Source organism: Bubalus kerabau, chromosome 5, assembly GCF_029407905.1.
Source record: "Bubalus kerabau isolate K-KA32 ecotype Philippines breed swamp buffalo chromosome 5, PCC_UOA_SB_1v2, whole genome shotgun sequence".
Lineage (NCBI taxonomy): Eukaryota > Metazoa > Chordata > Mammalia > Artiodactyla > Bovidae > Bubalus > Bubalus kerabau.
Window position 1 is genome coordinate 118,779,537 of NC_073628.1, and position 27,591 is coordinate 118,807,127.

Here is a 27,591-nt window from a genome sequence, read left to right on the forward strand (position 1 = left end):
CTTCTGCAACTCCAAACATTATGCTATGTTCCCAAGACTGACAGGGAAAGAGGAAAATGCCTGCATGTATAGACCACTGATGCTTCTCAGGGGTCCTTCTCACAGGCAATTCTCACTTAATTCTTACACACGCCCTCTAAAGTAAGGTGCATCCATTTTCAGATGAGGAAAAAGATGTTCCTCATGATAAGAGCTGTGGACTCCGCACCCTATTGTCATTATTGTTACTAGCCATTGGACGCTGACTATCATAACCATCAACACTCTGCCACTAGGACGACTATAGTAGGGGAACAAAAATTGCCACCGCAAATTGTGCCTCTTTGGCATGAAAATTAATCTAGGCTGGTTATTTTTCAGGCCTAAAAGATTCAGGAAGAACCACTGAATTTTCCCTAACAGACTAAAAGAGTGTAAATAGAAGACCAATTCCAGGAAGGCATTATCATCATTATTGATACCTGTAGTATGAACTAGGGAGGAAACTGGGAAATTCCTGCTCGTAAAAATCCCTCCCTGTATCCCACTGTCTCTGTATGCCCTGCAAACATTTATTTATCAAGTGTTTGCTTTTCCACCTCCATATATATAGCCTTCCTCCTTTTTGTAGGTCCAAACCATTACCCCCAACATCCTCTTTTATCTTTGGCTAAAAATGGAATTTATGATGAGGGCTTTGGCCATTTTGGCAAGTTACTGAGTTTTCCTGGGTTTGTCCAATGTATACATGTTACAGGACTTTCTCCTATTAATCTCTCTCCTGTCTACATAGTTTTTTTAGATCAGCCAAAAGAACCTAGAAGGGTAGAGGAAAATTTCTTCCTTCCTGACATTACCAAACTGCCCCTGCTTCTTAGGGTCATAAAGCATAGGACAAGAACTTAAGTCTCATGTTCAAATACTGTCTCATGTCAACATTTCAAGCAAACCAGTATCTGGTGTTTTTTTTTTTTTTTTCGCTTTTGCCATAGGAAGATTCTCCACCTAGAAAGACTTACAAAAAGGTAAATTTCCCAAACATAGGAGGGAGTTCAAATTCAGGACAGTAAATATTAAGAAGATGATCATGGGCATCTATCCTATTCATAGCAGTCTATTAGCTTTTGAGTCTCCTTCTTTATTTGGTGAAATAACCAAATTCTGATCATCACCATTCCAACATAAGAAAGAATACAAATTCCCAGCCTTCCTGGCAGGTAGGATTCAGGCACGTGCTTTAGTTAAAACCGATCAGGGATGCCATGATAAGACTTTGATTCAGAAGTAAGCCACGAGGAAAGATGCTCTGGCTTTCTGTAGTGGCAGCAGCAGCTGTGGCTGTTTCCCAGGGATTGCAATGGTGTATTTCTGATGTAGAAGCAGCGGTTGTGCAGCAGCAGCAATTTTCTATTAGATCTATGTCCTGGTTTGTGGTAGTGTTCCTCCAGGCTTATCCTCAAGTCCAGTTTTCCAGTTCACTCAACAGTCCTGTGATCCACCCTGTATTTTTTAAATAAAATGCTTTTCCACTTATTCAGCAGGAGTCAGCTTCTACTGTTTAGAGAACTCTGCGTAAGAACAACTATTTTTCTATTTCTCAGATGTGGAAACGGAAGCTTTAAGAGGTTAAATTCCTCAAGATCACAAAGTTAAACAATGACAGAGCAAAGATTTGAAGCAGGACCGTCATAATCCAAAACTCACATTATAAACCAGGAAAGTTACACCACAAGGATGTAAAACTGATGAATCAGAGTTGAGTGGCTGTTGTTTTTTGAAGTTAGAATAAATTATAGAAATACCTAGTCCTGGCAATGGCACCCCACTCCAGTACTCTTGCTTGGAAAATCCCATGGACAGAGGGGCCTGGTAGGCTGCAGTCCATGGGGTCACTAAGAGTCAGACACGACTGAGCGACTTCACTTTCACTTTTCACTTTCATGCATTGGAGAAGGAAATGGCAACCCACTCCAGTGTTCTTGCCTGGAGAATCCCAAGGACGGGGGAGCCTGGTGGGCTGCCGTCTATGGGGTCGCACAGAGTCGGACACAACTGAAGTGACTTAGCAGCAGCAGCAACCTGAAGTTCTGAGATATAAAGTGAAAAAGCAGAGGCCACAACCCAGATCTTCTGATCTGACGTGCTTTCTATGGTACCTCTCATCCACATAATCCTATCACGTTGTTTCTTTATACATTTTGAGATTTTTAAAAATTATTTATTTATTGGTTGCACTGGGTCTTTGTTGCTGTGTATGGGCTCTCTCTAGTTGCAGCAAGCAGGGGTTGCTCTTCACTGCAGTGCGCAGGCCTCTCTTGTTGCGGAGCACAGGCTCTAGGCACACGGGCTTCAGTAGCTGCAGCTCACGTGGGTCCAGTAGTTGCAGCTCTCAGGCTCTAGTTGACCGTGGCATGTGGGATCTTCCCGGACCGCAGATTGAACCTGTGTCCCCTGCATTGGAAGGTGGATTCTTATTCACTGTACCACCAGGAAAGTCTCTTGAGATGCAATTTTAAGTGCAGTTGAATTCAAGACTTATACAGGGAGGCTTTCCATTGTTTCTTGCATCTCACATTTCCCTTCTATACCCAAAGCCTATCTTACCAAAGAATATACTTTGGTAGTTTTGTCCACAAGTCTATTTTTTAAATTATTTATCATTAAATACTTTTATTTCCCTCTCATGCTTGATGATAATTCTGTTGAATATGGATTTCTGGGCTTCCATGGTGGATCAGATGGTAAAGAATCTGCCTGCAATGCAGCTGACCTGGGTTTGGTGCATGGTTGGGAAGATCCCCTGTAGGAGAGAATGGCTACCCAGTGCAGTATTCTTGCCTGGAGAATTCCATGAACAGGGGAGCCTGGTGGGCTTCAGTCCATGGGGTCGCAAAGAACCAGACACGACTGGGGGACTAAGCACACATAGATTTCTAGGTTGAACATTATTTTTCATCAAAAAAAGGATGGAGAACCTCTCCCTCCTCCCTAATGGCTTTCTGATATGAGAAGGGATGGTTGTATCTTCTGCATGTGCTTTTAGGGAAATGGGCATCCATGCCTCTTTTCCCTGCAATCTCCCCACCACCACCCCTGCCTAGGATGCAGACCAGAAGGCCAGAGCTAAAGAAGCCATGGGGGATCCTGAAATAGAAGCCACAAATTGAAAATAACAGAGCCACTCTAGCAGCCTTTGACCTCTTACATGGGAGAGAAGTAGCTTTCTATCCATGTTTTAGGGTATCTTTTTAAAAACCTTTTTATGTCATATTGGAATACAGTTGAGTAACAATGTTGTGTTAGTTTCAGGTGTACAACAAAGTAAAAAGTGATTATTTTATATATATACATATGTGTGTGTGTGTGAGAGTGTGTATACACATATACATGTATCTGTTCTTTTTAAAATTATTTTTCCATCTAGTTTGTTGCATAACATTGAGCAGGGTTCCCTGTGCTATACAGTAGGTCCTTGCTAGTTATCCATTTTAAATATAGCAATGTGTACGTCAATTCCAAACTCCCTAACTGTCCCTAGCCCCCAACCCCTCCCCTCTGGTAACCAAAAGTTCATTCTCTGTGAGTGTGTTTCTGTTTTGAAAATAAGTTCATTTGTACCATTCTTTTTAGATTCCGCATATAAGTGATATCATATGATAGTTGATGTTCTTTGTCAGACTTACTTCACGCAAGTGGTATGACAATTTCTTGGCAGGACACTCTGTTAAATCTGAATTTCAGATAAACATTTTTACTTTAAGTATGCACAATTCAACTCTTAGGACATACTTATACCAAAAAATATGTATATGTATGTATGTATATATATTCACTGTTTATGCGGAACTCAACTGTAACTGAGTATTCCATATTTTAGTTTGAGAAACCTGACAAGCTTAGTCACCCTGCCTAAAACTGGCCTGAGGCCACATATCCAGTCTCTACATGAGCCTCAGCACCCCAGCCCCCAGATTCTAGGACACACATGCAGGTCCAGGAATATTAGCTACAGTTAACACATTGACTCTAAGTTCCTTTTTCATAACGAGAACTAAACTGTTTCACTTACTTTTTCAATACTGGTTATACATATTTTTAATTGCTGACATGTTTTATCCAGACCTCTACATACATATAGGGGGAGAGGAGACTTGTCCATGTCAGCTGTTGGCCATTGTCAGAAATGCTTTAATTACTTGTCATATGCCTCTCGGCCTCCAGCAGAGCAATGTGCGATGCCATCCAATTGAAAGCCTGGAGCACAGAGGGTTGATTGACCCGAATTAACAGGAAGACAAGGGAATGTGCAGGAACAAGCCCTCACTTGTACTCCAGGGATGCTGCCCATCTCAGCAAACGGAATTATTCCTACAGGATGCACTCTTCAAAAGGGGGGCAAACATGCCCCCATTTTAGCTAAGGTTTGACTTTCCCCAAACCTGGGTATCCAAAGATTTCTTCTATATTTGGGAAACACAGAAAAGGAAGCAAAATTTTGACTTTGCTGGGTTTTATTTTCACTGGGCCAACTGAAGATGAGACACTAGATGGTGAGGTAAAAATAGAAAATTATTAACTAAACGGGGTTCAAACAAGTATATTTTAAGACCTTAAATTAGTCAAAACCTAAAAAATGTAAGACACCGAGTCATAGGGTGAGAAAATAAAGTACTTTTGTCTTGAAATGTTTCAGAGAAAGGCCCCTTTCAAAACAGTTCTAAATCAAGTTCTCGGAATTGAAAAAGAGTATTTTGTTTTGACTTTAGACATGGAAAATCCTGTGCACCAAAAATTCCAAAATCCTTTCCAGAATACTCCAGTATTCTGGCCTTTTTTCCAGCAATTCCACATCCTCCATGTGGTTTCAAGGCAGGGCCTAATTTGTCTTCAGCCTCATATTCACCAAAATTCTCAAATTCAGGTCTTTGACCTATCTCCAAATAAAATTTTACTTTCTGTTCTTGTACTCTGTGTTCAGGGTATTCATTTGTTCAAGATAAACATTTAAAATACAACACAACTTCTCAAATTCTGTTTTGGTATGTTTTGTTTTGTTCTTTTTTTTTTCCCTCAGTATTTCAGACACCTTAAAAATTGATTCATGTCCTAGGCTTTCTGCCCCCTTTAAGGTTTTGCTGTTAAAAATTCATGTTGTATGGGCCTTAAAAAATGTGCATACCTCCAAAACATCTCCTACTTGATATGAGTTCAAGAAATAAGGTACATATTCTGCTAAATAGAAATTATTTATAATTCAAAGGAAAATGGAATAGTGCTTTTGATGTGTGTCTCTAAGCCCAGAACTCCTCTGTTGCGTGAGTTCTTCAGTTCCAACAACCTCCACCTCCACCTCCAGCCCCTAGGTCTGTAGAATTCCTGTAGGACTGGTCTGCTGCTGCTGTTAAGTCACTTCAGTCGTGTCCCAACTCTGTACGACCCCATAGATGGCAGCCCACCAGGTTCTGCCGTCCCTGGGATTCTCCAGGCAAGAACACTGGAGTGGGTTGCCATTTCCTTCTCCAGTGCATTAAAGTGAAAAGTAAAAGTGAAGTCGCTCAGTCGTGTCTGACTCTTCGCGACCCCATGGACTGAAGCCTACCAGGCTCCTCTGTCCATGGGATTTTCCAGGCAAGGGTACTGGAGTGGGTTGCCAGGACTGGTCTACCCCATGCTAAAAAAACTCACAGGGTAACAGTGCAAAGTATGACTACTCAAACTCTCAAACTAGATCAAATCAGAAAACCATCGGCTTTTAATACATATTTTACTTCAGAGCAAACCATGTAGCTTGGGCAACATTTGGAAATTACACAAAAGCATAAAGAAGTGGAAAATCCATATATCTCCACCACGCTGATAAATTTTTCTACACAAAACATTTTTAACAAAAATGAAATCCTGCTCTAGAAGATGTAGAATTTGCTTGTTTCCACTTAGCTACATATTGTGAATATTTCCCACCATATTACATATTTTTCTATAGCATTTTAGTAATTACACATGACATTTTCTAAATGTGTGCTATTTCATTAGTCCTTTATTTGAGGACATTTAGGTTGTCCCCAATTTCTCTCAACTCTGTAATACTTAATCTTATAGAAAAGTTATCCTTGCAGTCAGTCATGATTATTTCCTTAGAATAAATTCCCAGAAGTGAAATTGATAAGCTGACGACTAAGCGCATTTTCAAGATTTGAGGGACACGTTGCCAAATTACCTTGCAATACGTTTGTCAGCCCCATCAGCATTCAAGAGCATCTATTTGCTTGCTTTAAGGAATCTTGTATAACTGGGAAGATTATCTATTATGCAAAAGTACTCTTTATTAATGAAAAGGACTGAATCTCCTAGTACATGTAAAACATTATTCAATTTAAAATAAGACTTTAGGAACCCCCTTGGTGGTCTGGGGCTTCCCTGGTGCTCAGACGGTAAAGAAGCTGCCTGCAGTGCAGGAGACCTGGGTTCGATCCCTGGGTGGGGAAGATCCCCTGGAGAAGGGAATGGCTACCCACTGCAGTATTCTGGCCTGGAGAAACCCACGGACAGAGAAACCTGGCAGGCTACAGTCCACGGGGTTGCAAAGAGTAGGACACGACTGAGGGAGTTTCACTTGATGGTCCAGCTATTAAGAATTCCTGCTTCCAATGCAGGGGGCACAGGTTCGCTCTCTGGTCAGGGAACTAATTTCTCACATGCTATGCAGTGGAGCTAAAAAATAAATAAAAGTAATTTAAAAACAAACAAACAAACAAACCTATCAAGGACCATTAAAAAATAAAATATGGGGACTTCCTTGGTGGTGCAGTGCTTAAGACTCCATGCTTCCAATGCAGGGGGCGTAGGTTCGATCCCTGGTCAGGGAACTAAGATCCCACCTGCCTCGGGGTGCAGTCAAAAAACATAGAACAAAAATATGATTTTATGTTTCTGAGGAAATTTTCTGTAGCACAATTAATAAAGAAAAGAAGGCATTTCTCTAGTTGAATATTTTTTAATGGAGGATGCCACCTGTCAAAGAACCCCTTCTCTTTCTGTCTTCATGCAGCCCAAGGGGAGGTGCCAGGGTACCGCAGTTGCTCGGCTCTAATCCATCTCCTATTTCACATTCAGTTTCCCATCATGCACTGGGGGAGCACGGCAGCCTGACATGATGAGAAGCCTCCCTGAAGACTGCAGCCCACACTCATCCATCCCTTCATGAACTCTATTATACTTATTGTCTGTACCACACAATTAGCACTTTATTATATACTGTCTTGTTCTCTAATTGCCTCCACCACACAATTTAGCACTCTATTACATTCTGTCAGATTCTGTAATTCTGTCATGTATTTCTGTCTTGTCTTTCCACATAGATTACGAGTGCCAGAGTGGCAGGGACCCTGTCTGGTCTTGCTTAGGAGTTTCCCACAGACCCGAACACTGTTCCAGGAACAACAAAGTGGGCCTTTGACAAGTGCCATCTGCTTTTCTGGTTGGTGGGGGGTTTGGGAGACTGGTTGATTTTCTGATGGGCTTATTCAAGTCAGCATCTGAGCCATCTAGAACCTGGAGGAGAAAACAGAGAAGGTGCTGGGTTACAGAACACGGCACCTTGGTCGTTCCAGCCACCATCCTTCAGTTCAAACTGCCTCATCACCGACCAAGTCATTTCGTTTCTCTCTACCTAGGTTTCCCTTGTATGTAGAATAGAGAAACCAAAACATGTCACCAGATAATGCCATTTTTTAGATCACATGATGTTTTTCATCCAAAGATTTTACATGATAACACCCTCCCATGGGACAGGCATCACTGTGTAGAAGAGAGGTCATGCTTTGAAATTAGAGAGACTTCTTACCAGCTATGGGATCGTTAACCAATAGTTAAATAAACCTCTTTCTCTGAAACTAAACTCTCATCTCTGAAGTTACTTCAGTGACTGTAATTATTTGTAATATTACTACTGTCCATAAGCTTGTTGGAATATTCTTATTTTTTTCAATTTCTGCAAGTGCCATGCCTCACAGGAAGTGTTAAGAATTATTATTATCATAATAAGTATAACAAACATCTCTGTCTCATACACTAGTTAAAGAGCGTCTGCTTCAGCAGTGATTCATGGATTTTCTTCTTAGAGAACAAAGTCAGGGAGTTACACAATTTATCTTTCTTGGTTGAGGAACTGTTTATGCTTAACGGTCTATCACATGACTTCAGACTTATTCAACTAAATAATAAGTGAAGAAACACCCGATACGGGGCACTAACAAATCCATTCTTCAGCCTGTCACTTTCACCTCTGCTATAAACATGTAGGTGAATGGAGCACAGAGTTAACTTATTTCTCTGAACTAGGGATGATACAAATAAAATATTCTGTCCCTGTGTGTCACTTGCTTTTCCCCCTTTTGATCAACTTGTTTTGCCATACTGTATCCATTTCTGTTTTTGTCTTTGTTTTCTGGATCGGCAGGTACACAATACAATGCAACTAGTCACATAATTGTGACATGTTATTTTCTTAGAACAAGAGCAGTTTAAGCCTCCCCCAAAGTGCTGCTCTAACCCTGGATCTTCTTCACCTGAGGACCCCAGGAGACTAAAGAGCTTTGAATGGCTGCTTTGTAGGATAGATGACCCCTCTTTTTAAAATTATTTTTAATTGGAGGATGATTACTTTACAAAGTTGTGTTGGTTTCTGCCATACAACCATGTGAATCAGCCATAAGTATACATATGTCCCCTCCCTCTTGAACCTCCCTTCCATCCCTCATCCCATCCCACCCTCTAGGTTGTCACAGAGCACTGGGCTGAGCTCCCTGTGTTATAGAGCAGCTTCCCAGCAGCTCTCTCTTTCACACTAGGTAATGTATATGTTTCAACGCTACTCTCAGTTCGGCCCCGCTGGGTCCACAAGCCTGTTCTCCACGTCTGTATAGAGGACACCCTTTAAGAAGAGTTTTCTTCCCTCTTCGTGGGTTGCCTGAATATCCTTTGGGAGAGATGAACTGTTTCCTTTTGCATGCCTGTGCTAAACAACTATTCGATTATTCTCTCGAAAGTATTCACCAAGGTCTGCCATGTAACGGGCAGGGCCTGGGTGCTGGAGAGACAAAGGTGACTACCACTCTCCCATCCAGAGCTGGGGGACTCCCACTGTAGGAACCCACAGTGGGAACCCCCCTTTGATGGGGTAAGCAGAAAGCCTGAAAGATAACTACCACTCAGGGAGATAAGCGTGAATCAAAAGTGTGTGGCCAGGCTGTCAGCCTGAGGCCAGCGTTGGCCACCACTAGAAGTCAACTTTGTCTGATAAATCTAAGGGAGCGGTTGGCCTGGTTAGGAGCTGATTAGACTGAAGGGAAGGGATGGCTTGAAGGTGCTTGTGACAAAGAAATGATAGGAAGGAACAGTCCTGGGGTGCAGAATGGGGCATGGGAAAGAGAAAAACGTCTTCTCTCTGACTTCGGCTCCCTGCCTAAGCTCTATAGACTCATTTCTGAGCCTGTGGACGGACAGCCTGCAGGCAGAGAGGGTAGGGCTAGAGCCGCTGGATACAAGTCATGTCATTTTGAGACAAGGGTGAGAAACTGTGGCCAAGAAGGGGCTTTTCTCTGTGTCTTAAGGCGCTGAGAGAGCAGCTCTGGCTGAGAGCTGCTGTGAAGTGGCTGAGGGGAGACACTGCCCCCCAGTGGCCTCATGGCAGGGGACACCAACTAGGAGCTGGAAGACTAACAGGAAAAGCCGGGAGGGAACACCAGCGGTACCACATGCCTCCCAGGAACACGGGGGGAGACGTGGAGGGAGGGCTGCGCACTCCACAGGTGGGTGGACGCACAGCCAATGCAGTGGGAGCTCTCACCACTAAGACATAACCGTTACCAGCAGCGCTGACGCATAGGTAAAACTTCAGGAAACAGAGGTTCGGTTCCGTTCAGTCGCTCAGTCGTGTCCGACTCTTTGCGACCCCATGGGCTGCAGCGCGCCAGGCTTCCCTGTCCATCACCAACTCTGGGAGCCTACTCAAGCTCATGTCCATCGCGTCGGTGATGCCATCCAACCGTCTCATCCTCTGTCGTTCCCTTCTACATGCACAAAAGTTATGTGAACACCAAAAAAAGCCCTTATTTTCTGGCCACAAGATTAAGCAGAGTGGTACGTACACTAGTTAGTAATGGGTCTGATAGGTAGAGCTATAGGAAGTCCAAGGTAAGTAACAAGAGGAGATTCAGACACAACTTTGGGGGTGGGGGTGGAGACTGGGTGGCGGTGAGCGGGAGTTCAGGCAGACAAGGAGAGGGCTGCTGCAAAGCTCTGGGTGGAGGAGCTTCCAGGAAGATGCAGCCGAAGAAGATGGCCCCGAGGCTGTGCACAGACTGGACGTCAGACGACCAGAAAGGAATGCTCAGAACCAAATTTAAAACAGGACTTCTCTCCTAAACTAAACAAAATGAAATTCTATCCACAAGTACGTGGTTCAATGGAGAAAAGAAGCAAAAACTTCAAACAGCCCTAAAAGGCATGTTGAAAAATAAGTCCCTCCCTTCCTCAATCCCTGTTGCCAGGAGAAATGACTGATAGTTACCGGCATGCTGCTGCTGCTACTAAGTCACTTCAGTCCTGTCTGACTCTGTGTGACCCCATAGACGGCAGCCCACCAGGCTCCCCCATCCCTGGGATTCTCCAGGCAAGAACACTGGAGTGGGTTGCCACTTCCTTCTCCAAAGCATGAAAGTGAAAAGTGAAAGTGAAGTCGTTCAGTTATGTCTGACTCTTAGCGACCCCATGGACTGCAGCCTACCAGGCTGCTCCGTCCATGGGATTTGCCAGGCCAGAGTACTGGAGTGGAGTGCCATCGCCTTCTCGCTAGTATAAAACAACTAGTGAGTTGTTAAAATTCTTAAATATTTCCTTTCAGGTTGATAAGTAGCTACTGCTTCAAGCCCATAAAGTGCTGCCTGCCCAGAATTTCAATCCATCATTAATGGGTTAAAGCTTAGATTCGAGGGGGTCTCCAGCATCCTTCCAGCTTGAAGGCCAGCAGCCATCCTGTTTGTCAATGCCGAGCCAGATAAATATTCCGAAGATCACTGTTATCCTTCCAGATAACCTATTCGCGTATATAGGCATATCCCTACACACATCTTTACTTCTTTTAATACAGATGGAAGAATTGAACACTGTTCTGTGTTTTGCATTTTTTTTACCTGCTTGGCCCACTTTTACAAATGTAAACTGTATGTATTTCTTTCAGAGCTAACATAATCTAGTTATAACTAAGCTAAACTGGCCTGAGAAATGGGGCACAGGAATAAAGAGTGAGATTCTGGAATAACTTATGGGAGCTTTCCAGTAGACCCAGAAGAACTTGGCCAATGGATTCAGTGGAAATACCACTGAAAGCTGGAATCCAAGAGTGCTGGCCTAGGACAATGATGCCCTGACGGCTTGGGTAGAGAGAATGAGGAGGAACAGGGCCAGCAAAACCTCCCTGAGTCTCCCTCCAGAGACCATCCTGGGCTCCTACCCCTGCTACCAGCTGGCAGAGGGGACCTAAGCTTTCCAGACTTTGAACTCAGTTCAGTTCAGTTCAGTCGCTCAGTCGTGTCCGACTTTTTGCGACCCCATGAATCGCAGCACACCAGGCCTCCCTATCTATCACCAACTCCCAGAGTTCACCCAGACTCATGTCCATTGAGTCAGTGATGCCAGCCAGCCATCTCATCCTCTGTCGTCCCCTTCTCCTCCTGCCCCCAATCCCTCACAGCATCAGAGTCTTTTCCAATGAGTCAACTCTTCCCATGAGGTGGCCAAAGTACTGGAGTTTCAGCTTTAGCATCATTCCTTCCAAAGAAATCCCAGGGCTGATCTCCTTCAGAATGGACTGGTTGGATCTCCTTGCAGTCCAAGGGACTCTCAAGAGTCTTCTCCAACACCACAGTTCAAAAGCATCGATTCTTCGGTGCTCAGCCTTCTTCACAGTCCAACTCTCACATCCATACATGACCACAGGAAAAACCACAGCCTTGACTAGACGAACCTTTGTTGGCAAAGTAATGTCTCTGCCTTTTAATATGCTATCTAGGTTGGTCATAACTTTCCTTCCAAGGAGTAAGCGTCTTTTAATTTCATGGCTGCAGTCACCATCTGCAGTGAGAGGTTGAACTATTGGCACCTAAATTCAGGCCTTACCCAGAATCAAACCAGTCTTGGGTAAAAATATATTAAATTTCAAATTTCCCTTACCTCAATGAATTTCCTTTCTTTCAAAAGGGGCACATAATAAATTTTCCTCATAAAAGAGTCAAAATATATTTCTCCTAACTGCTCCATCTTCATCTCAAATGTGAAAAAAAGCATAGGCTTTTTTATTCATGAGGGAGAAAATCCTTACAAACTAAATTTGAACCACATTTTTCAGTATCCTCTACATATCAGAAAGTCAAGACCACTGAATATACATCTTCTTATAGTCATTTTTATCATTAAAGCACAAAAGACTACAATTTGCGGGGGGAGAGGGGGACATAATTTTTCATGTCTAGCTTTTGTGTTTCTATACATCCTTTTTTTAATATTAAGAGGCAAGGATTAAAGAAGATTTAAAATTAAAGATGTCATCTGCATATATTAATGGGAAAGGAGGATGAGGAAGTGGGAGAAGGAAAGGATTGGCTAATATTTTATTGTTTACTGATATTCCCAGAAACTTTCAGTCCAGAAAGGGTTCAGCAAAAGAGAAAGTAATTTCCGCTGATAGACTGCCACCTAGTGGTGAGTTTTTACTTTACTCATCGTATTGGGTTGGCCAAAAAGTTCTTTCGAGTTTTAATCTCGAAAGAACTTTTTGGCCAACACAATACAAGCAGTTACTGAGTTTTGGGGATGTTTTGGGAGACACGCTTATTTCTCTTTGAGATCCCTGGGGAATGCTACAGACTATTGTCACAAGGAGAATGGACTCACTTGTTTGCTTCCCAAAGACCTAATGATCAGGTGGCACAGTGATAAAGAATCCGCTTGTCAAGGCAAGAGACATAAGACACAGAAGAGATGCAAAAGCAGTGCTAAGGGGAAAGTTCATAGCAATACAGGCATACCTCAAGAAACAAGAAAAAAGTCAAATAAATAACCTAACTCTACACCTAAAGCAACTAGAAAAGGAAGAAATGAAGAACCCCAGGGTTAGTAGAAGTAAAGAAATCTTAAAAATTAGGGCAGAAATAAATACAAAAGAAACAAAGGAGACCATAGCAAAAATCAACAAAGCCAAAAGCTGATTCCTTGAAAGGATTAATAAAATTGATAAACCATTAGCCAGACTCATCAAGAAACAAAAGGAGAAAAATCAAATCAATAAAATTAGAAATGAAAATGGAGAGATCACAACAGACAACACAGAAATACACAGGATCATAAGAGACTACTATCAACAATTATATGCCAATAAAATGGACAATGTGGAAGAAATGGACAAATTCTTAGAAAAGTACAACTTTCCAAAACTGAACCAGGAAGAAATAGAAAATCTTAACAGACCCATCACAAGCACAGAAATTGAAACTGTAATCAGAAATCTTCCAGCAAACAAAAGCCCAGGTCCAGACGGCTTCACAGCTGAATTCTACCAAAAATTTAGAGAAGAGCAACACCTATCCTACTCAAACTCTTCCAGAAAATTGCAGAGGAAGGTAAACTTCCAAACTCATTCTATGAGGCCACCAACACCCTAATACCAAAACCTGACAAAGATCCCACAAAAAAAGAAAACTACAGGCCAATATCACTGATGAACATAGATGCAAAAATCCTTAACAAAATTCTAGCAATCAGAATCCAACAACACATTAAAAAGATCATACACCATGACCAAGTGGGCTTTATCCCAGGGATGCAAGGATTCTTCAATATCCACAAATCAATCAATGTAATACACCACATTAATAAATTGAAAAATAAAAGCCATATGATTATCTCAATAGATGCAGAGAAAGCCTTTGACAAAATTCAACATCCATTTATGATAAAAACTCTCCAGAAAGCAGGAATAGAAGGAACACACCTCAACATAATAAAAGCTATATATGACAAACCCACAGCAAACATTATCCTCAATGGTGAAAAATTGAAAGCATCTCCCCTAAAGTCAGGAACAAGACAAGGGTGCCCATTCTCACCACTACTATTCAACATAGTTTTGGAAGTTTTGGCCATAGCAATCAGAGCAGAAAAAGAAATAAAAGGAATCCAAATTGGAAAAGAAGAAGTAAAACTCTCATTGTTTGCAGATGACATGATCCTCTACAAAGAAAACCCTAAAGACTCCACCAGAAAATTACTAGAGCTAATCGATGAATATAGTAAAGTTGCAGGATATAAAATCAACACACAGAAATCCCTTGCATTCCTATACACTAATAATGAGAAAATAGAGAAATTAAGGAAACAATCCCATTCACCATTGCAACGAAAAGAATAAAATACTTAGGAATATATCTACCTAAAGAAACTAAAGACCTATATATAGAAAACTATAAAACACTGGTGAAAGAAATCAAAGAGGACACTAATAGATGGAGAAATATACCACGTTCATGGATCGGAAGAATCAATATAGTGGAAATGAGTATACTACCCAAAGCAATCTATAGATTCAATGCAATCCCTATCAAGCTACCAACGGTATTTTTCACAGAGCTGGAACAAATAATTTCACAATTTGTATGGAAATACAAAAAAACCTTGAATAACCAAAGCAATCTTGAGAAAGAAGAATGGAACTGGAGGAATCAACCTGCCTGACTTCAGGCTCTACTACAAAGCCACAGTCATCAAGACAGTATGGTACTGGCACAAAGACAGAAATATAGATCAATGGAACAAAATAGAAAGCCCAGAGATAAACCCACACACCTATGGACACCTTATCTTTGACAAAGGAGGCAAGAATATACAATGGATTAAAGACAATCTCTTTAACAAGTGGTGCTGGGAAAACTGGTCAACCACTTGTAAAAGAATGAAACTGGAACACTTTCTAACACCATACACAAAAATAAACTCAAAATGGATTAAAGATCTAAACATAAGACCAGAAACTATAAAACTCCTAAAGGAGAACATAGGCAAAACACTCTCTGACATAAATCACAGCAGGATCCTCTATGACCCACCTCCCAGAATATTGGAAATAAAAGCAAAAATAAACAAATGGGATCTAATTAAAATTAAAAGCTTCTGCACAACAAAAGAAACTATAAGCAAGGTGAAAAGACAGCCTTCAGAATGGGAGAAGATAATAGCAAATGAAACAATGGACAAACAACAAATCTCAAAAATATACAAGCAACTCCTGCAGCTCAATTCCAGAAAAATAAATGACCCAATCAAAAAATGGGCCAAAGAACTAAATAGACATTTCTCCAAAGAAGACATACAGATGGCTAACAAACACATGAAAAGATGCTCAACATCACTCATTATCAGAGAAATGCAAATCAAAACCACTATGAGGTACCATTTCACGCCAGTCAGAATGGCTGCTATCCAAAAGTCTACAAGCAATAAATGCTGGAGAGGGTGTGGAGAAAAGGGAACCCTCTTACACTGTTGGTGGGAATGCAAACTAGTACAGCCACTATGGAGAACAGTGTGGAGATTCCTTAAAAAACTGGAAATAGAACTGCCATACGACCCAGCAATCCCACTGCTGGGCATACACACCGAGGAAACCAGAATTGAAAGAGACACGTGTACCCCAATGTTCATCTCAGCACTGTTTATAATAGCCAGGACATGGAAGCAACCTAGATGTCCATCAGCAGATGAATGGATAAGAAAGCTGTGGTACATATACACAATGGAGTATCACTCAGCCATTAAAAAGAATACATTTGAATCAGTTCTAATGAGGTGGTTGAAACTGGAGCCGATTATACAGAGTGAAGTAAGCCAGAAAGAAAAACACCAATACAGTATACTAACGCATATATATGGAATTTAGAAAGATGGTAACGATAACCCTGTATGCGAGACAGCAAAAGAGACACAGATGTATAGAACAGTCTTTTGGACTCTGTCGGGGGGTGGGGGGGAATGATTTGGGAGAATGGCATCGAAACATGTATAATATCATATAAGAAATGAATCGCCACTCCAGGTTTGATGCAGGATACAGGATGCTTGGGACTGGTGCACTGGGATGACCCAGAGGGATGGTATGGGGAGGGAGGTGGGAGGGGGGTTCAGGATTGGGAACACGTGTACACTCATGACGGATTCATGTTGATGTATGGCAAAACCAATACAATATTGTAAAGTAATTAACCTCTAATTAAAATAAATAAATTAAAACAACAACAGCAAGAGACAGAAGAGACACATAAGATCCCAGGGTTGGATCCCTGGGTCAGAAAGATTCGCTGGAGTAGGAATTAGCAGCCTGCTCCAGTATGCTTGCCTGGAGAATCCATGGACAGAGAAGCCTGGCGGGCTACAGTGCATGAGGTCCCAAAGAATTGGACATGACTGAGCACAGACAAATGCAATCATCAGGTAGACAGCAGCAATGCAGGCTGAATGTCTGGCCTTTGTAATTATTTGAAGATTATCAAAGAAGCCCAGCCAAGCAAAATTAATATTATTACATTTCTGTTTTCAACCTATGGCATGCTCATAAGTCACCCTTGCAAGCTGTCAAACAAGGCCCAAATTTTCAAAGGGTTTTCCTCTGATTAGGTGGTGACAAAACATGTGTGCAACCCACTGGTACTTCAGTCTAAAGACAAAACAGAGAATGTCCAAGTCAGCAACAAGGCAGTGTTCCCTGGGTTTAATCCACACCAGGAATAATCCCCTCCCTGCTCTCAGAGGGGCACTACTGTTTTTGTCTGGCTCCTGTGCCCATTGGGCTCCCTAGTTTCACATCTTCTGTGCTGACACCATCCTTCTTAACCACAAAGAGGGTTAAATATTTAATATTAAATATTAAAACCTTAAATATTAGCCAACAAAATTCAATGAAATATCAAAAGGATCATACACTATGATCAAGTGGGAGTCATTCCAGGGACACAAGATGGTTCAACATTCACAAATCAATGTGACACACTACATTAATAAAATGAAGGATGGACTTCCCTGGTGGTCCAGTGGTTAAGAATCTGCCTGCCAATGCAAGGGATGTGGGTTCAATCCCCATTCTGGGAGGATTCCACAAGCTAGGGAGCAACTTAGCCCATATGCCACAACTACCAAGGCCCATGCACCCTAGAGCACACGTTCCAAAACAAGAAGAGCCACTGCATTGAGATGCCTGAGCACCGCAGCTAGAGAGCAGCCTCCACTCGCTGCAACTAGAGAAAGCCCCCACGCAGCAACGAAGACCCAACACAAGCAAAAATAAATTAACTAATAAAAATAAATAAAATGAAGGATAAAAACCATATGACCATCTCAATCGATGAAGAACAAGCATTTGACAAGATGCCAAATGAACTCAGAGACTAAATCACCAAACACCACCAAAACGAACTCCAGCTTTTCAACCAGGCCCTCTGACATACCTGAATGGCCGGAACGTCCAAGAGAATTCTCATAACTGTAAGCCGGTTATACGTTCTTTCCCCTGAATGGAAACAACTCCGGCTCACTTAAGGACACATCTGTTTCTGGTCCACAAAGGATGGCAACACTTTAAGATCCAACTTACCCTCTTTCCTTCATGGATGTGCCCCAGGGTAGCACGTTCAGACAGCATGTTAGCTGCCCGAAATCCACTTCTTCTTTTCTAATAAGGCAACTGTGATAGTTTGATCTATAGTAAGAAATATATATTTGGTCTTCATTCAGTTCCTGGTATGGAGGGCCTAACACCCTTGGAATTTCCTAAGTGATAAGAGCAAATCACTGCAGATGGTGACTCAGCCATGAAATTAAAAGACACCTGCTCCTTGGAAGAAAAGCTATGACCAACCTAGACAGCATATTAAAAAGCAGAGACATTACTTTGCCAACAAAGGTCCATCTAGTCAAGGCCATGGTTTTCCAGTTGTCATGAATGGATATGAGAGTTCGACTATAAAGAGAGCTGAGGGCCAAAGAATTGATGCTTTTGAACTGTGGTGTTAGAGAAGCCTCTTGAGAGTCTCTTGGACTTCAACCAGTCAATCCTAAAGGAAACCAGTCCAAAATATTCATTGGAAGGACTGATGCTGAAGCTGAAACTCCAATACTTCGGCCACCTGATGTGAAGAACTGACTCATTGAAAAAGACCCTGATGCTGGGAAAGATTGAAGGCAGGGGGAGAAGGGGACGCCAGAGGATGAGATGGTTGGATGGCATCACCGACTCGATAGACATGAGTCTAAGCAAGCTCCGGGAGTTGGTGATAAACAGGGAAGCCTGGGGTGCTGCAATCCTTGGGGTTACAAAGAGTCAGACATGACTGAGCAACTGAACTGAACTGAACTGAACTGGCCTCTGCTCACCAGTGCTGAATAGAAATGAGAAGACAGAGTCTGAAGGGGTAGAAAAGAATAGCTTTATTACTTTGCCAGGCAAAGGAGGACACAGTGGGATCCTGCCTTGCAAAACTGTGTGCCCCTACCCAGGAGGATCTGACTTGGAGTCTTGTAACACCTAAGGGTGAGGTCTCTGACAAGCTGAGGTGTGTGCAGGGCCTCAGGTGATGGGTCTCACAAACTTCTCATTAATCTTGCCTCAGGTGATTCCTTGGCTGCTTCTCCCTTGATTAGCAACTGTTTATATCTGCCCTTTGGAACTCAAGGAAGGTCATGGAGGCTGGAGTCTTGTGCTACGTGCTTATTCACTCAGTTGTGTCTGACTCTTTTCGACCCCATGGACTGCAGCCCGCCAGGCTCCTCTGTCCATGGGATTCTCCAGGCAAGAATACTGGAGTGGGTTTCTATGCTCTCCTCCAGGGGACTCTTCCTAACCCAGGGATCGAAACCAGGTCTCCCACAATGCAGGCAGATTCTTTACCATCTGAGCCACCAGGGAAGCCCAATTTCTTTTGAGAAATGGGGGATAAAAAAGAGGCCTCCATGCCCCAGGCCCCCACAGGGCCCCACTCCGTTTTACTTGGAGAGTGGTCAGCGTGGTGAGGGCATGAAAAAATCTTACCCTTTTTCCATGCCTTGCCGTAAACATCTCTTCCATCTGGCTGTGCCTGAATTGTATGTTTCTCTGAGTTCTGTGAGCTATTCTAGCAAATTAATCAAACACCTCCTGGCACAAATATGTTGAAATTGGCACTAGCATCTTTAAACAACCTCACAAGAAAAAAAGGGCAATCTTTGGGGGAAATCACCTTTTACTCACAGTCGGCAGTTCAGGAGCTTGTAATATGACTCCACATCCTCCTCCAAAGATGGAGCCTGTGGCCATTCTGATCAATTACAGTGCTCCAGAGTCTTGAGCTCTTTTCTCTGAATCACCAAGTTTCAACCTGAGTTACAGTGAACAATATACGATGCAGAACCCCAATATATTTTTTAAAAACAAAGAAGGGTTGAAGGGAGTCAGTGCCTCCAAGCCCCACCCTTCTGGCCTCCAGGTGGACAGACACTGCTCTCTGCACTGCATGAAAAACAAAGAAATGGGCCCCGGTGCCTGCTTGGAGCACCTCACAGTGGTGCTGCGGGGCAGAAAATAAAAGCATAAAAAGTTAATGAAGGTGATTAAATAACACTGGATGACAGGAGACAAAATGTCACAGAGTCCTTGCCACTCATCAGAAAAGTATCAGGGTGGGGAGTGATAGTTAGGGAGTTTGGGATGGACATGTACACACTGCCATATTTAAAATGGATAACCAACAAGGACCTACTGTACAATACAGAGAACTCTGCCCAATGTCCTGTGGCAGCCTGGATGGGAGGGACATTTAGGGGAGAATGGATACATGCATATGTATGGCTGAGTCCCTTTGCTGCTCACCTGAAACTATCACATTGTTAATTGTCTATATCCCAATACAAAATAAAAAAGCTTTTAAAAAAGAAAAGTGTCAGAGGACTTGAAGCCCATAGTGGGGTTTTTTTTGCCTTTCCCTTCTTCTAAGGCCTACTCAAGTGTCTAAGACTGAACCTAGGTGTCACCTTCCCCTAGGGAGGCCTCCCTGAGACTCTCTTGCCTCATCATACACACACTAAAATACACACACATACTCAACCAATCCACATGGAGTCTCCCCTCAGTGCTTCTTAATATCTTTACACAGGTCTATCTATCTATCTATCTATATATATAAATAAATGCCTTTCCCACAATTCATAGTTGAGGCTGTGAGTTTCTTCAGAGCAGTTAGTGGATATTGGGATATGCACACCTCTCCCTCATTCTAATGAGACTCTTCCCACCCAACCCTCTTTCTTTCCTTCTCCTTCCAGAAGTATCAGAGCTCCCTGACAACCTAAAGGCTCTTCCTGCCTTCCCTTGCTACCTCCCTCTGAAAATCTCCTGCACATCAAATTCCATGTTAGCATCTGCTTCTTAGCAAACCCTAACACATTATAATAAGGAATTGCCAGGTGGCCCTAGTGGTAAAGAACCCACCTGACAATGCAGGAGATGTGGGTTTGATCCCTGGGTTGAGAAGATCCCCTGGAGGAGAGCATGGCAACCCACTCCAGTATTCTTGCCTGGGGAATCCCATGAACAGAGAAGTCTGGCAGGCTGCAGTCTATAGGGTCACACAGAGTCAGACATGACTGGAGTGACTTAGCACATAAGTGACTTAGCATACATGCACCAAACTTATATAAACATTTATATATTTATATAAATAAACATATGGTAAGTCACCCCAGTCGTGTCCGACTCTCTGTGACCCTATGGATTGTAGCCCTCCAGGCTCTTTTGTCCATGGGATTCCCCAGGCAATAATACTGGAGTGAGTTGCCATTTCCTTCTCCAATAAATAAACATAGTTATTTATAAAATATTTATATCAAATAGATTCAGAATATTGGGTTATTGGCTGGCAATAATAATCCTACTGATTTACATCTTTTGGGTACTTAATTTTTCATCTATTAAGGTGTGACTTTGAGGGCTTCTTGGTGGCTCAGTGGTGAAGAATCTGCCTGCCAAGGCAGGAGACATGGATTCGATCCCTGCACTGGGAAGATCCCACATGCTGAGGAACAACTAAGCCCGAGAGCCACAACTACTGAGCCTGTGCTCTAGAGCCTAGGAGCCACAACTACTGAAGCCCGTACACCTAAAGCCTATGCTCTGCAGCAAGAGAAGCCACCGCAATGAGTAGCCCACGCACCACTAGAGTTGTGCTACTAGAGAAAAGCCCAAGCAGCAACCAAGACCCAGCACAGCCAAAAATGAAAAGAAATACAATTTAAAAAAATTTCTTTAAGTGTGACCTTGAAAAAAAATACTAACATTGTCCCATTAGGATATAATATTCTTTTTAACATAATGAAACAAACAGATGTAACTAGGACTCTTCCCTCCTTCCTTTTTCGCAGGATAACACAGAGTAGCAATTAATAGTATCAGCTCCCAGATGACTTGAGATCAAATCACAACTCAACTGCTCACTGGTTCTATAGCCTTTGGCAAATCACTTAAGCTTTTTAAACTCCTGTTTCTGATCTATAAAATGGGAGAATGCGTCCTCATCTGTAAAGTATGACTTTAAAAAAAAATGGTACCCACCATATAGGATTGTTTTATGAATTCATTAATAAGAAGAGGTGGCAAGAATACACAGAAGAACTATACAAAAAAGATCTTCACGACCCAGATAATCATGAAGGTGTGATCACTCACACTCACCTAGATCCAGACATCCTGGAATGTGAAGTCAAGTGGGCCTTAGGAAGCATCACTACGAACAAAGCTAGTGGAGGTGATGAAATTCCAGTTGAGCTATTCCAAATCCGGAAAGATGATGCTGTGAAAGTGCTGCACTCAATATGTCAGCAAATTTGAAAAACTCAGCAGTGGCCACAAGACTGGAAAAGGTCAGTTTTCATTCCAATCCCCAAGAAAGGCAATGCCAAAGAATGCTCAAACTATCACACAATTGCACTCATCTCACATGCTAGTAAAGTAATGCTCAAAATTCTCCAAGCCAAGCTTCAGCAATATGTGAACCGTGAACTTCCAGATGTTCAAGCTGGCTTTAGAAAAGACAGAGGAACCAGAGATCAAATTGCCAACATCCACTGGATCATGGAAAAAGCAAGAGAGTTCCAGAAAAACATCTATTTCTGCTTTATTGACTATGCCAAAGCCTTTGACTCTGTGGATCACAATAAACTATGGAAAATTCTGAAAGAGATGGGAATACCAGACCACCTCACCTGCCTCTTGAGAAACCTGTATGCAGGTCAGGAAGCAACAGTTAGAACTGGACATGGAACAACAGACTGTTTCCAAATAGGAAAAGGAGTTCGTCAAGGCTGTATATTGTCACCCTGCTTATTTAACTTCTCTGTAGAGTAAGTACATCATGAGAAACACTGGGCTGGAGGAAGCACAAACTAGAATCAAGATTGCTGGGAGAAATATCAATAACCTCAGATATGCAGATGACACCACCCTTATGGCAGAAAGTGAAGAAGAACTGAAGAGTCTCTTGATGAAAGTGAAAGATGAGAGTGAGAAATTTGGCTTAAAGCTCAACATTCAGAAAACGAAGATCATGGCATCCTGTCCCATCACTTCATGGCAAATAGATGGGGAAACAGTGGCTGACTTTATTTTTCTGGGCTCCAAAATCACTGCAGATGGTGATTGCAGCTATGAAATTAAAAGACGCTTCCTCCTTGGAAGGAAAGTTATGACCAACCTAGACAGCATATTCAAAAGCAGAGACATTCCTTTGCCAACAAAGGTCCATCTAGTCAAGGCTATGGTTTTTCCAATGGTCATGTATGGATGTGAGAGTTGGACTATAAGAAAGCTGAGGGCCAAAGAATTGATGCTTTTGAACTGTGGTGTTGGAGAAGACCCTTGAGAATCCCTTGGACTGCAAGGAGATCCAACCAGTCCATCCTAAAGGAGATCAGTCCTGGGTGTGCATTGGAGGGACTGATGTTGAAATTGAAACTCCAGTACTTTGGCCACCTCATATGAAGAGCCGACTCATTTGAAAAGCCCTGATGCTGGGAAAGATTGAGGGCAGGAGGAGAAGGGGACAACAGAAGATGAGATGGTTGGATGGCATCACCAACACAATGGACATGGGTTTGGGTGGACTCTGGGAGTTGGTGATGGACAGGGAGGCCTGGCGTGCTGCGGTTCATGGGGTCTCAAAGAGTTGGACACGACTGAGTGACTGAACTGAATGGAATGAATTAATTTCTGGTGCAACGTGCAATGAAAGACCTATCCTAATGGATTTAAAAGCACTTTGCAAACTAGAAAGCACTTCAGGAAATTCATTTTTTCTAAATGAAATAAGCACTGCCCATTGCCTTTTATGGAAAACTGAGGTTAATTTACATCAGCAAGAGAAAGCTCAGGGAGTTGCTTATGGTTGTGTTTCTGATTTATTAACACAGCACTTGGTATTAGAAAATAAACTCTTGACATTTCTACAAGTGGAGATATTTTGGTTAAAAATACTTTTTCCTTTCAAAATTCTTTCAATTGTTCTCCAGAATAAGCCAGAAAAGCTGTTGCATTAGTAACAAATCCGCTTTTAATATCCGTTCATCTCTTTTTAAAAACTGGAATATAGTGATTCACAACGTTGCGTTAGTTTCAGTGAATCAGTTATACCTGTACATATATCTTTTTTTTTTTTTAAGATTCCTTTCCCATTTAGGTAATTACAGAGTACTGAATAGAGTTCCCTGTGTTATACAGTAGGTCCATATTAGTTATTTATTTTATATATAGTAGTGTGTATGTGTATGTGTCAATCCCAATCTCCCATTTTACCACTCCCCCCTTTCCCTCCTGGTAACCGGCAAGTTTGTGTTCTATACCTGATTCTATCTCTGTTTCACAAATTAGTTCATTTTACCATTTCTTTAGATTCCACTTACACGCAACATCATATGATATTTGTTTTTCTGACTCACTTCACTCAGTATGATAACAATCTCTAGGTGTATCTCTTTCTAACAGGAGAACCTGCTGGGTTGGGGCAGCAGCTGAAGCTGCAAGATCAGGGAATCCCCAAGGGGCAGGCAGTGTTCTCGGCACGCTTCTAGAACAGCAGCCCGAATTTCCAAATCCGTTGTTGCAGGTTCTCGGGCAGAAGGCAGGTTAACACAGAAAGGAGCCCAGAAGCGGAAGGACCGGCCCAGCAGGAGAAAAAGATAGGTGTGGCTGCACCTGAGGGGAGGTGCCGGCCGGACGGGATGAGCGCGCGCTCGGAGAACCCAGGGGCAAGTTCCGATGCTCACAACTGCTGGGGAGCCGGAGCTGCGCCCCTGTGCGCAGCCAGACCCCGGCGCTGGCGGGGACACCCCGGGAAGAGGGAACTCCACCTGTGCGCCCGGCCTTGGGCTGCGGGCGGCGCGGGCGGAACTGCAGCTCCCGGGCCGGGCGGGGCGGGCACGTGGTGCGCGGCTGCCGAGATAAAGAACGCGCTTGGGAGCCGGAGCGCAGCGGCACAGGCGGCCTCGCGGCGGCTGGGTGAGCGCGCCCGGGCGGCGTGGACGGACGCACCGACTGACGGACGCATAGAGACCGACAAACGGGGAATGAGCGCAGAGGGGCGCCGGGGAGTGGACTCGGGGGTGGGTGAGACCGTGACGGCCGGACGCAAAGGTTAGGGCCGGGGAGCTGGGAAATGGAGCCTGGGGGAGTGTGAACGCGACACCCTCTCGGCCCGGGGAGAGTGTCCGGACGGACTGGAAGAGGGAACCGCTCCGCTAGGTTCTGTCCAGACCGCAGAGCCGGGCCTCAAGGATCCTTTTTTTAAAAATAATCAGTCAGCCACTGGGGAGAAGAGAGTTTAGGGATTAAGTGTGATACAGTCCCTTCATTTGATGGGAAGCTGTATTTCTGCATTTTTGTGTGTTTAGTTTCTCTATTTCTGTTTTTATCTTTCCAAGTGTTTCTGTCTTTGGAGTGATTCTCCACGCCTAGAACTGCATCTTCCTCTTCCTCCCCCAGCGATTTTTTTTAACTTTGTTCTTTTAAGAGAGCTTGACTTAGGCAGCTTGAATTCTTTGCATTAAGGATTCTTGTCTGTGGATAGACGTGTTAAGATTTCGAGAATAATAAGTGTTTAAGTAATGATATTCTTAATATTCCTATTTACAAAACATGGATCATTCTCAGTTACCATGGTTGTGATTTTTTTTTTTTTTTTAACTCCATCTCATCCTGAAGCAGTTTCACAGTTTACAAATCCAGCAAACTTTACTCATTTATTTTCCCTTGTGACTCAGCTGGTAAAGAATCCTCCTGCAATGCAGGAGACCTGGGTTCGATGGCTGGGTTGGGAAGGTCCCCTGGAGTAGGGACCCACTCCAGTATTTCTGGCCTGGAGAATTCCATGGACTGTATGGTCCATGGGATCGCAAAGAGTCAGACACGACTGAGCAACTTTCACTTCACTTCACTTCCTGAAGCATTTTCACAGTTTCCAAAGCCAGCAAATTGCTGGTTTATTTAGTGTATTGCTCCGCACAAAGATAGATTTTTGAACCGTTCTTGCCCCCTGATGGCTTACACTGGAAAAGAAGAGCCAGAACTACCTATCTCTGATGTAGTTTTTAATGAAAAGCAAATGTTTGAGGGAATCCTAAAGAGTAAGAAATTATTTTCATTTAGGGGATCAGAGAGTGTCCTCTCATATTTAAGGTGAGTTCCAAAAGTTGGTTATACTGAAGGGGCTGAAATGGGAGATACTGCCATTCTGGGTGGGAGAACAGGCGGGCCAGGATGAGGTAGGTTGCCGCAGAGCACCAGGGACCAGTTGGACTGGTGCACTTTGGGTGTGGAGAGATCTCTACAGACAATAGACCAGGAAATTGGGTATTTGTCCCGCGGAAGCCGGGAAGATGTTAATTAGTATTTTCTGAGCAGGGCAAAATCAAGATCAGAAATGTCTGAGCTACTAGGTTGGTCTGGTAGCCTGCCTGTGTTGAAGAAGAGAGTTGGGGTTAGGACAGTGATTCCCAACTCTTATCCCAAGCCCCATATGTTTTAACGAAGCAAGCTGTATTTAAGTGCACTTAATTTGAGACATAGATAGATAAGTCTTTCTATCTTGCCAGTCCAGGCTTTTGACCATCCTAAGAATATCCTTGTAACTGCCCTAAATATGAAATAAATGCAGCTAAAAGCACAAGAGTATGGAAATCTAGAGTGTACAGCCTCTAGGAGACTTGATATGGAACCCAGCTCTCTGAACTTTTATCTCTTGAACCTTCTTGAGCCCCTTTAGTATGGAGTTGTGCCCATTGGTCTAGATAAGAGGTAATTAACGATGTGTAAGTTATGAGAGGGACAGTAAGCGGAGCGGGAAGGGTTGCAGGGAAAGACGATAACAGATGGAAAGGAAATGACTTAGTCCCTGAATAGAAAAGAGTAGCCAGTGTTTGGGAGGTGGTACCAATGGAGCTGAGATGACAGGAAACGGTGCTGATAAAGGAATGAGGCCCATTGTCTCCTATAGTCAGCAGGCAAGACTTCACGGAGGGGGCTGAACCTGTACTTACTATGTGCCTGGCAGCCTGGCACTGTTAATCACTTTACAAGAATCAATTCGTGTAATTCTCTCAGCACCCCTATAAAAAGTGATTACTGTTATCCGCGCTTACAGAAGGGGAACCTGAAGCACAGAGAGGTTAAATAGTTGTCCTGAGGTCACCCAGCTGGTAAGTGGTAGAGCCAGGATGTGGATGCAGGAAGTCTGACTCCAGACCTAGAGCTCTAACCCCACTACTGTAAGGAGCAAACGAAGACGTTGTTTAGATGATCAGATGGCAGGTTTGCTTTGGGCTCTCCTGAGTTGAGATGCGTGCAGGAGGAGGATGCGTGCAGTTGACGGTGTGCAGTGGACACAGCGTCAGCCTCATTTGGTGCTCAGACCTTCCTTTGGGGTAGACAGGGTCCTGTGTTCTTGGCCTTGCATTTTCCCCATGGGCCAGGTGATTACATTTCTCTTTCAAAACTTCCAACAGGATTTAGTGTCATCTTCAAACTAGGAGAAGTCAGAGAAATCCTAGTATCCTTTGTATCTGGTAAGGTCCCCCTTTATTGCCCTTCAGTACAGAGCAAAACTACTGGAAGGCTTTGGGCTTAATTTCAGGAGCAGAGCTCACCAGGGAGGTATCTGTCTGTGAGGGGAGGCATCATCATTGGCCAGCCACAAAAACAATACGTTTTGCCACCTGTACCCTTTCATGTTTTTGTCCTTGTTCTGGCCTGTTTCTAGCTTCAAGAGCTCACTTGAGCCAGAATCTTGGGGGATACAGAAAAAGTAGAAGAAGTGATCTCTATACTCTGGAAGTTTATGCTATCTGGGGAGATGAGATTAACAGTTATAAAAAACGAACACAATAGGATAGTCCATAATATTACCTTATGTGGGTCAAATTTAAGCATAGTGAGCATTGGTGGTTTTTTGTTTTCTTTTTTTTGGTGCTCTAGGTCTTTGTTGCTGTGCGTGGACT

The 27,591-nt window shown here is 43.0% G+C and overlaps 1 protein-coding gene across 3 annotated transcripts in view; it reads left to right on the top strand.

Moving 5' to 3' along the window:
- The window catches only part of NPL (N-acetylneuraminate pyruvate lyase), a 98,388-nt gene that overhangs the window by 35,102 nt on the left and 35,695 nt on the right, over positions 1-27,591 (top strand). Inside the window, exon 2 of one of the 3 annotated variants that reach the window (XM_055582885.1) lies at positions 24,570-24,598. The gene's annotated coding sequence lies outside the window, so the exon portion shown is untranslated. Of the gene's footprint in view, positions 1-24,387; positions 24,599-27,591 lie in introns of those variants that run through there. The other 2 variants (XM_055582884.1, XM_055582888.1) reach the window with 2 other exon arrangements.